At 34.7% G+C, this 9,513-nt stretch overlaps 1 non-coding gene across 1 annotated transcript; it reads left to right on the forward strand.

Moving 5' to 3' along the window:
* The first annotated feature begins 9,306 nt into the window (after positions 1-9,306).
* LOC139886797 (small nucleolar RNA R71) lies at positions 9,307-9,413 on the forward strand. The gene has a single exon (XR_011772662.1). It is a non-coding gene; the product is annotated as a small nucleolar RNA R71 (small nucleolar RNA).
* The last annotated feature ends 100 nt before the right edge of the window (positions 9,414-9,513 follow it).

Below are 9,513 nucleotides of genomic sequence, written 5' to 3' on the forward strand. Positions count from 1 at the left end.
CCACCTCATCTACATGCTGGAAGACGTCAATATAACTATCCCTAATGACATCCCTAATGTCATCTACTTCCTCCATCTCCTCATCCGAACCCCTCTCTACCTGTGGATGGTTGCCCTGATACGGTATTGGCATATTGTGCCTCCGTTTTAGTACCTTTGCACCTTGATAAACCTGCAAACCTATAGTATCGGTTTGTTCCTCAACCACCATCATTGGACCCCCCGTGTTCCCTATCTACACCTAAATACTCTCCAATGAGAGTAACAAAAATTCCTCCTCCTATTATTCCCCCGTTCTGTATTCCTTCCACAACTTTGGACAAATAAAACCCAACACAGTAGGGGATATTAACAAAGCCTCTAGTGTCTCGAATGCACTTAAGGTAGAATAAATCGTTTAGGGTCACTTTCTCCTTGTTTCTACCTCTTTGTGTAATCGAGTTTGCTAAAAATCTATGTATTATACGGAGCTCTGCTTTATTAATATCTAAATAGGAGTGTCTTCCACCCCGCGTAAACATATTAAAATTTGACATACGCCTCCATATGGCGTTAGCGTCAAAATCTCTATCTACCCTCTCACCTTGATAAATTAAAGCTGTACAATCAGGTGATAATAATTCAGCGGGGGTGTAAATCTGTAAAGCCCTAGCCATGTCTATCATGGACATCCTGTACATCCTACCTCCAAGTAAAAATCTAAGAAAAGTCTTATCGTCTAACCTATCTACATCCTTATTTAAGGCTATAGTACTCATTAGCTCAACACACCACTCTTTATATACAGGCCTACGAGTGGTAAATAAATGTTCTCAATCAGGAAAAAAAGAGTTGTCATACCTTTGGATTAGTAATAGCCTAACTGAGTTAGCTAGGTTGACCCTTTCCAAAGGCTCCCAATCTATTACCTTTGGTACTTCCACATTTTTGGTACAAAGCTTAAATTTGTTACGTTGGTACGTTGGGTAATCTCTCCAGCTTCTATCAAATCTTAGATTGGGATGTAACTCCTGTTCATGAATTCTTGAGTGTTCTATTACATGGTGAACGGAAAATACTATGTAGGCAATAAAAAATTGTGGTTCTGGTTCATAGTATGGCACGTGTTGATCATAATGTTGTTGTTGTTCAGGTTGTGGTTCCGGTTGTGGTTCTTGATCAGGTTCTTGTTCAGGCTGTCTAGACGATGATGCACCGTCCGTATCTGTATTTCTCTGCAAAATACATTAAACACAAAATTTGTGCATCCAAATATGCATTAGTGTTAGCAAAATAACAAATTAAAACAATTACAACAACATGTTTAATCCATATTAAACTTATACTCATTTTCATATTTTTATCAATTCTACAATTTTTCAAATAAGCATATATGAAAATGTATACAAAGTTCTTAAGCATTCAACTCAAATAACATGTTAAAATAACCATTACTAGCAATTAAACAAGTTTCAAATGGCATTTATATCAAAATAATCAAGTTGATGAATTTTAGACTTAAAAAGTCCAGTTTGATGCTCAAAAATCATGTTTAGGATCAAAGTTTGGATCATTTAGCAACCTAAACATGTTACACTACTTAATTTAGCAATAATCCATAACAAAAATCGGCCATAACCTGTTTATATCAAAAAGTCCCAAATTGCTCAAGAACACAAACCCTAGATTTCTAAAAATTTTAAAGTTTAAGGCTTCAAATCATGTTAAATAGCATCAATCTAGGTTATACATGCATAATATATGAATAATTTAACTCTAATTACACTAGAAATTATCAAAATTAAATTAGGTAAAAATTTGCTCAAGAACACTAAAATTCGAATTTAAAGAGTTTTAGGGGTGGAATCGTTACCTTCTTTGAAAAACTTCTGAACAAACGCATGATTAGAGCGGATTTTAGCAAGAAATTTGGTGAATTTTGATGAAAATTGATGAATTTAGGGGTGTTTGTGTGTGTTTGCTCGTGTATATGTGTGTGTGTTTGTGAGGAGACAGAAGCAGCTCGTGCCCTTTTTGATTCTGAACTGTCCAGGGTGCCCATGCGATCGCATGGGTTCCCAGTGCAAACCCCATGCAATCGCATGGAGTGTAGGTTTTTTTTTTTTTTTTTTTTTTTTTTTTTCACTTATAAAACAATTAATTAATTAATTTAAAATTTTGTTTCTTTTTAGATTGAGGTCGTTTCGGTACGTTTACCTAGTTCATCCCTCTACAAAATTTTAAAATTTGTCATTTTGAAGGATTGTTTTAAAAGCAAAGATTATTGAGTTTATTTTTTATTTTTTTATTTTTTTAATGTTTTTGACATACTTTAAATCAATAAGATTAAAAAAATAATGATAATAAAATTTCTCGTCCCGCCCTCGGGTAAAGCAATTTCGGTTCAACGACCTAGTCTTCAACTCACGATGAATTTTAAAAATCAAAATTTTAAATTAATGAAATAAAGTACATTTTTGTTTTTAAATTCACACCAAACTTAAATTTAAAATGCATAAAATTTCATATAAATATTATTACTTTTTTAAACTTACATTTGGAAATAATATAGTTATATATTAATTTTAAAAACAAGGTAAAAATTAAATAAAAATATTTTTGGTCTTTTATCCCACTTTAATCAATCAAATATTTACAAAAATAAACGTCCTTCTTTTGGGTGAAGTAATTTCGACTATTTTACCTAGTTTTACTCCTGATGAATTTTTGAAATATTTTGAATTGATTGATTAAAGATATTTATACCTTATGAATAAACGGTAAATTTTGCAGTGATGTAATAAATTTTTGTATGATATCAATAATTTCGGTTTCGCATACCTAATTTTATTGAATGGCAATTTAATACTTTATAGCGAACGATTCAGCATTTATTATCAAAAGGTTAAAAGCAATAAATAAAAACAAATAAAAACTGTACATACTTACCTGTGAGATAGAATTCTCAGAGACGTGCTTTAGCCGACTCATAGGAGAGTCGTTCGACTTGGTTCTCCATTGCTACATAAGCGTAACCTCGATTCTTTAATAACTTTTCTTCTAAAAATATGAACGGTCCTTCTCTGCATAAAGTAACGAACTCGGTATTGGAATGTGTTTGATTGTTCGAACATTTACCTTCGTGACCATTTTCCGCATTTATGACATCTTTCAAGGTGTCGTGCTCTTCTTTTTGTTGCGGATTTTGATTTTCCTTTACCAGAATGTATCTTATTATGATTGTTCCTGAGTTCTTTTCTTACTTCGTCCATCTTGCCTCTTATGAATGATACCAGTTCACTCGGAAAAGTGTTATTATTACGTTTAGTAATCATAGCGTGTAGTAGTAGACCATGGTTCACATCAAAGGAATTCTTCATCTCGTAAAACCTAAAAGAAATAAAAATTCAGAATGGAGGGAGAAGACTAGTTCTTTAGGGTCTGCTAGGGAAAGACCATTCGGATTCCATTTTCGAGAAATACACGAAAACATAAAATCTAACCCTAGACAGCTTTATATTATCCTATAAAACATTTGAATCTCCCCACACTTAGCTAGCTGTGGTGTCAAAATTATGATTAACTTCATTATTAACTTCAATTGGAACATCAACAACTTGCATATATCTGACTTTTGCTTCAAGCCATTTGTTGATTTCCTCTGTAACATTCACAAATTCAATTAACATCGCCTTTTCTTTAGGCGACAAATTGGATACTAATCGGTTACATAACTTAAAGTTTCCCTTAATCCTAGCATCTTGAATCTGTTTATAAAGTTTCTTCATTGAACTGTTAAAAATGGGTCCATCTAATTTGGTATCAACAATGGGTTTCTTTGTTATCAGGTCATCATTGGGTGTTTCTTCATCTTCCCCACACTTAGGCATTTTTATTGGTTCAACAGTTTTGGTTGGTGGAGATCTAAACTTTCGGTTCACAAAGGTGACCGATTTGTCACCATCCCTAAGTGTCATTCTACCTTCTCTTAAATCAAAGAATGCCTCGGTGGTTGCTAAAAATGGGCGACCTAAAATTAGAGGAATATCAAGGTCTTCTTCCATATTAATAACTATGAAATTTGCAACAAAGGTCAAACTTCCCACTTTAACAAGTAAATTATTGGCTATTCCAACTGGGTGTTTAATGGGTTAGTCAAATAATTGAACACCTATTCTGGTTGGTCTTAATTTACCCATACCTAATCTTTTGTATAAAGAAAGAGGCATAACATTTGCACTTGCTCCTAAATCTGCGAGCCCATTATACATAGCACCATCATTAAGCAAGCAAGAAATGATAAATTCACCTGGGTCTCCTACTTTAGTAAGTAGAGTTGGTTTGTTAACCTTTTTCGGGTGATCTTTTCTTGGTTCTTTCACTTCTACTTGAACTTCTTGTTCACATTTTTCTCCGTTTCTTGGAATGAGAGGTTTATATAGAAATTCTTCATCATCACTCCAATTTGAAGCCTCCCCATCTTCCACTTTTGGTTTTTCATATGTCGTTGAAAACATATTTATGTTTTCATTCTGAGGGTTTTCTTGGGTGGTGAAATTATGATTAACTTCATTATCAACTTACATCGGACCATGTATATAATGTTTAACTCTGTGACCATTAACTTTATATTCAATCCCATTTGAATTTATTAATTCTATTGTTCCGTATGGGAGAACTCTTTTGACTATAAATGGTCCAGACCATCTTGATTTCAATTTTTTCCAGGAAATAGCTTGAATCTTGAATTAAAAAGAAGGACTCTGTCTCCTTTCTTAAATTCTTTTGAACTTCTGATTCTTTTATCATGCCATTTCTTCGTTCTTTCCTTATAGATTAATGAATTTTCATATGCATCATGTCTTAGTTGTTCTAATTCATTTAGTTGACTTAATCGTAAATGTCCGGCTTCATGTAAATCAAGATTACATGCTTTCAAAGCCCAAAATGCTTTGTGCTCAATTTCTACTGGAAGGTGACATGCTTTTCCGTAAACAAGTTTAAAAGGTGTGGTGCCAATTGGAGTTTTGTAGGCTGTTCTAAAAGCCCAGAGTGCATCCTCCAATTTCATGGACCATTCCTTCGGATTTGATCCTACGGTTTTCTCTAGAATACTTTTTAAAGCTCGGTTGGTATTTTCAACTTGTCCACTCGTTTGTGGATGATAAGCGGTTGAGATTTTATGAGTTACTCCATATCTTTTGAGAACTTTCTCAAGTTGATTGTTTTAGAAATGAGTACCCCGATCACTTATTAAAGCTTTCGGTGTTCCGAACCTTGCAAAAAGACATTTTAAGAAGTTGACTACAACTCGTGCATCGTTAGTTGGAAGAGCTTGTGCTTCCACCCATTTAGATACATAATCAATGGCAACGAGAATGTAGAGATTATTATGAGATTTTGGAAATGGACCCATAAAGTCAATACCCCAAACGTCGAATACTTCACATACTTGAATGACATTTTGTGGCATTTCATCACGTTGACTTATTTTTCCGGTCCTTTGACATGCATCACAGGATTTACAAAGAAGATGTGCGTCTTTGAAAATTGTAGGCCAATAGAATCCAGCGTCGTAAACTTTTCTTGCTGTGAGTTGAGGCCCATAATGCCCTCCTGTTGGTCCTGTGTGACAATGGTTTAAGATTTGACTAGCTTCATCCCCGAATACGCATCGGCGTATTATTCCATCGGGACAACTTTTGAATAAATGTGGATCTTCCCAAAAATAGTGTTTTATATCATTAAAGAATTTCTTTCATTTTTGGTACGACAACCCTTTTTCAAGGAATCCACATACTAAGTAGTTTGCATAGTCTGCAAACCATGGAATTTCATTATAATCGATTTTCAAAAGATATTCATCAGGAAAGTTATCTTGTATAGCCGATTCATTTAGAACTTCTAATTCAGGATTTTTAAGACGAGAAAGATGATCAGCGGCGAGATTTTCCGCTCCCTTTTTGTCTCGGATCTCAATATCGAACTCTTGTAAGATTAAGATTTAACGGATTAATCGTGGTTTAGCATCTTGTTTTGAAAATAGGTATCTAAGAGCAGAATGATCAGTATAGACCACCGTTTTAGCTAGAACGAGATATGAACAAAATTTATCAAAAGCGAAGACAATAGCAAGGAGTTATTTTTCAGTAGTTGTGTAATTCGTTTGTGCTCCTTGTAATGTCTTACTAGCGTAATAGATAGGTTAAAATCGTTTTTCAATCCTTTGTCCTAAAACGGCTCACATTACAAAATCACTTGCATCGCACATGAGTTCAAATGGTAGATTCCAATTTGGAGTTATCATGATCGGTGCATTAGTGAGTTTTTCTTTAAGAATGTTAAAATATTTGATGCATTCATCCGAAAAGATGAATGGAGCATCCTTTTCAAGGAGTTTATTCATAGGAGTGGCAATTTTAGAAAAGTCTTTTATGAAACGTCGGAAAAAACCGGCATGCCCTAGAAAACTTCTAACTCCTCTAACATTGGTGGGATGTGAAAGTTTAGCAATTACATCTACTTTAGCTTTTTCCACTTCAATTCCTTCCATTGAAATTTTATGACCAAGAATGATGCCTTCTCTAACCATGAAATGGCATTTCTCCCAATTAAGTACTAGATTTGATTTCTCGCATCTAATAAGCATTCGTTCAAGATTAACTAGACATGTTTCAAAAGTATCACCGAAGACTGAAAAGTCATCCATGAAAACTTCCATGCATTCTTCTATCATGTCGTGAAAAATCGCCATCATGCACATTTGAAAGGTTGCAGGGGCGTTGCAAAGTCCAAATGGCATGCGTTTGTAAGAAAAAGTACCATAAGGGCACGTGAACGTGGTTTTCTCTTGGTCCTCTGGTGCGATTGGAATTTGAAAGTATCTGGAGAAACCGTCAAGAAAACAATAGTTACTATTCCCAGCTAATCTTTCCAACATTTGATCAATGAAAGGTAAGGGAAAGTGATCTTTTCTGGTGGCGTCATTTAATTTTCTATAATCAATACAGACACGCCATCCTGTTACAGTCCTAGTAGGAATAAGCTCATCTTTTTCATTTGTGATGACAGTCATGCCACCCTTCTTAGGCACGCATTGAACTGGGCTTACCCGTGGACTATCAGAGATTGGATAAATTAACCCTGCATCTAGCAGTTTAATAATTTCTTTCTTAACAACATCTTGCATATTAGGATTTAGTCTTCGTTGGCGTTGCACATATGTTTTATGACCTTCTTCCATAAGGATTTTATGTGTGCAATACGAAGGACTTATGCCTTTAATGTCATGAATCTTCCATGCAATAGCTGGTTTATGAGCTTTTAGCACAGAAATGAGTTGGGATTTTTCATTTTCCATAAGAGAAGACGATATTATTACAGGTAATTCAGATTCACCATGTAAATAAGCGTATTCCAAATGGGTTGGAAATGGCTTTAACTCTAATATCGGTGGTTCTTCTATCGATGATTTGTATCAATATATGTCTTCCTCTTTTAGCATTTGAAGTTCTTCTTTTGTTGGTTCGTAATCATTAGCCATAAGTGCAGCTAACAATTCAGCTTCATTAATTGGTTCAGTTCCTTCTCCTAAAGAACATTCTCCTGTTCCTTGTAATTCTGGAAATTCTTGTAACAATTCTGCATGTGAATCTATAGTTTGAATATAATAACATGTATCATCTGTAGATTGTGGTTGTTGCATGGCTCTATAAACTGAAAAGGTAACACTCTCGTCCTCTATTCTTAGGGTCAGTTTCTTACTGAACACGTCTATTATTGCTTTAGCCGTGTTTAAGAATGGTCTTCCTAAAATAAGAGGAACTCGAGAATCTTCTTCCATGTCCAGAATAACAAAGTCTACTAGAAATACTAAAGTACCAACTTTAACTAGCATGTTCTCCATTATCCCTCTAGGATATTTTACTGATCGATCGGCTAGTTGTATACTTATTCTTGTTGGTTTCAATTCTCCAAGGTCTAGTTTAGCGTATAGTGAATACGGCATTTAATTTATACTAGCACCTAAGTCTGCAATGCTTCTATTGAACTAAGACTACCCAGAAAACATGGAATTGTGATACTTCCTGGATCTGATAATTTTTCTGGTAGTTTATTCAACAACACTACAGAACAATTAGCATTCATAGTAACAGCCGAGAGTTCTTCCATTTTCTTTCTATTTGTGATTAGATCTTTCAAGAATTTAGCATATCTTGGCATTCCTGAAATCACATCAATGAAAGGATGATTTACATTTATTTGTTTAAACATATCCAAGAATTTGGATTGCTCGGCTTCAAGTCTTTCTTTTCTCATTTTACTCAGGTAAGGAAGTGGTGGTTGGTATGGTTTAACATAAGGTTCTGCCTTAACTATGTTATCTTCATTAACCTTTTCAACTACCGGTTCTGTTTCTTTATATTTCTCAGGCTGTGGTGTCTGTGTAGTAGGAATAGAGTCATCGGAAATTATAGGTATTTCAGGTGGTTTAAGTGTAATACCACTTCTTGTGGTAATGGCATTAGCTGTTTCATTTCGGGGGTTAGCATTTGTATCGCTAGGTAGACTCCCTGGTTTTCTTTCTCCAATTAACCTGGCTAGGTTACTCACTTCTTATTCCAGATTTTGGATTGAAGCTTGTTGATTTCTAAATGCTTGAGCATTTTGTTCATTAGTTTGTTTCTGAGATGTGAAAAACTGCGTTTGAGATTCAACTAGCTTTGACATCATATCTTCTAAATTTGGCTTTTTATCATCGGTTTGTGGTGGTTTATTTGGAAAAATAGGTCTTTGCTGGTTGTAAGTATTATTAGATACTTGTTGATTGCTAGGACTTTGTTGGTTATTGTATGGAACATTTCGGTTATAATCTGATTTTGATTGTAGTTTGGTCTTGGCGATTGATAATTATTCTGATAATTATTTCCAGGCCTTTGGTTCATGTATGAAACATTCTCTCTTTGTTCCATTGTTTGTTCAATACTGAGACAATCTTTTGTCAAATGTGGTCCTCCACACTACTCACAACTAATTCGTATTGAGTGAATATCCTTAGTCATCTTTTCTATTCGTCTTTCGAAAACATCTATCTTTGCGGAAATGGAATCGAAGTCATGGCTAGAGTCGGCTCTAGCTGCTTTAGATGATCTAACGATGTCATTTTCTTGATACCACTCATGTGAGTGGGAGGCTGTGTTATCAATAATTTTGTAAGCTTCAGTTGCGGTTTTCTTCATAATGGAACCACCAACTGCTATGTCGATGTCTTTTCGTGTAGTAATGTCGCATCCTTGGTAGAATATTTGTACTATTTGATAAGTGTCTAAACCATGATGAGGACATCCTCTCAACAACTTTCCGAATCTTGTCCACGCTTCATATAAAGTTTCATTTGGCTTTTGTCTGAACGTAACAATTTCTCCTTGAAGTCTCACAGCTTTAGATGTTGGAAAGAATCTTTTAAGAAATTTCTCAACTAAAACATCCCATGTGTCAATCGCCCCTTCAGGTAACAATTCTAACCAATCTTTG

This window comes from Rutidosis leptorrhynchoides, chromosome 1, assembly GCF_046630445.1.
Source record: "Rutidosis leptorrhynchoides isolate AG116_Rl617_1_P2 chromosome 1, CSIRO_AGI_Rlap_v1, whole genome shotgun sequence".
Taxonomy (NCBI): Eukaryota; Viridiplantae; Streptophyta; class Magnoliopsida; order Asterales; family Asteraceae; genus Rutidosis; species Rutidosis leptorrhynchoides.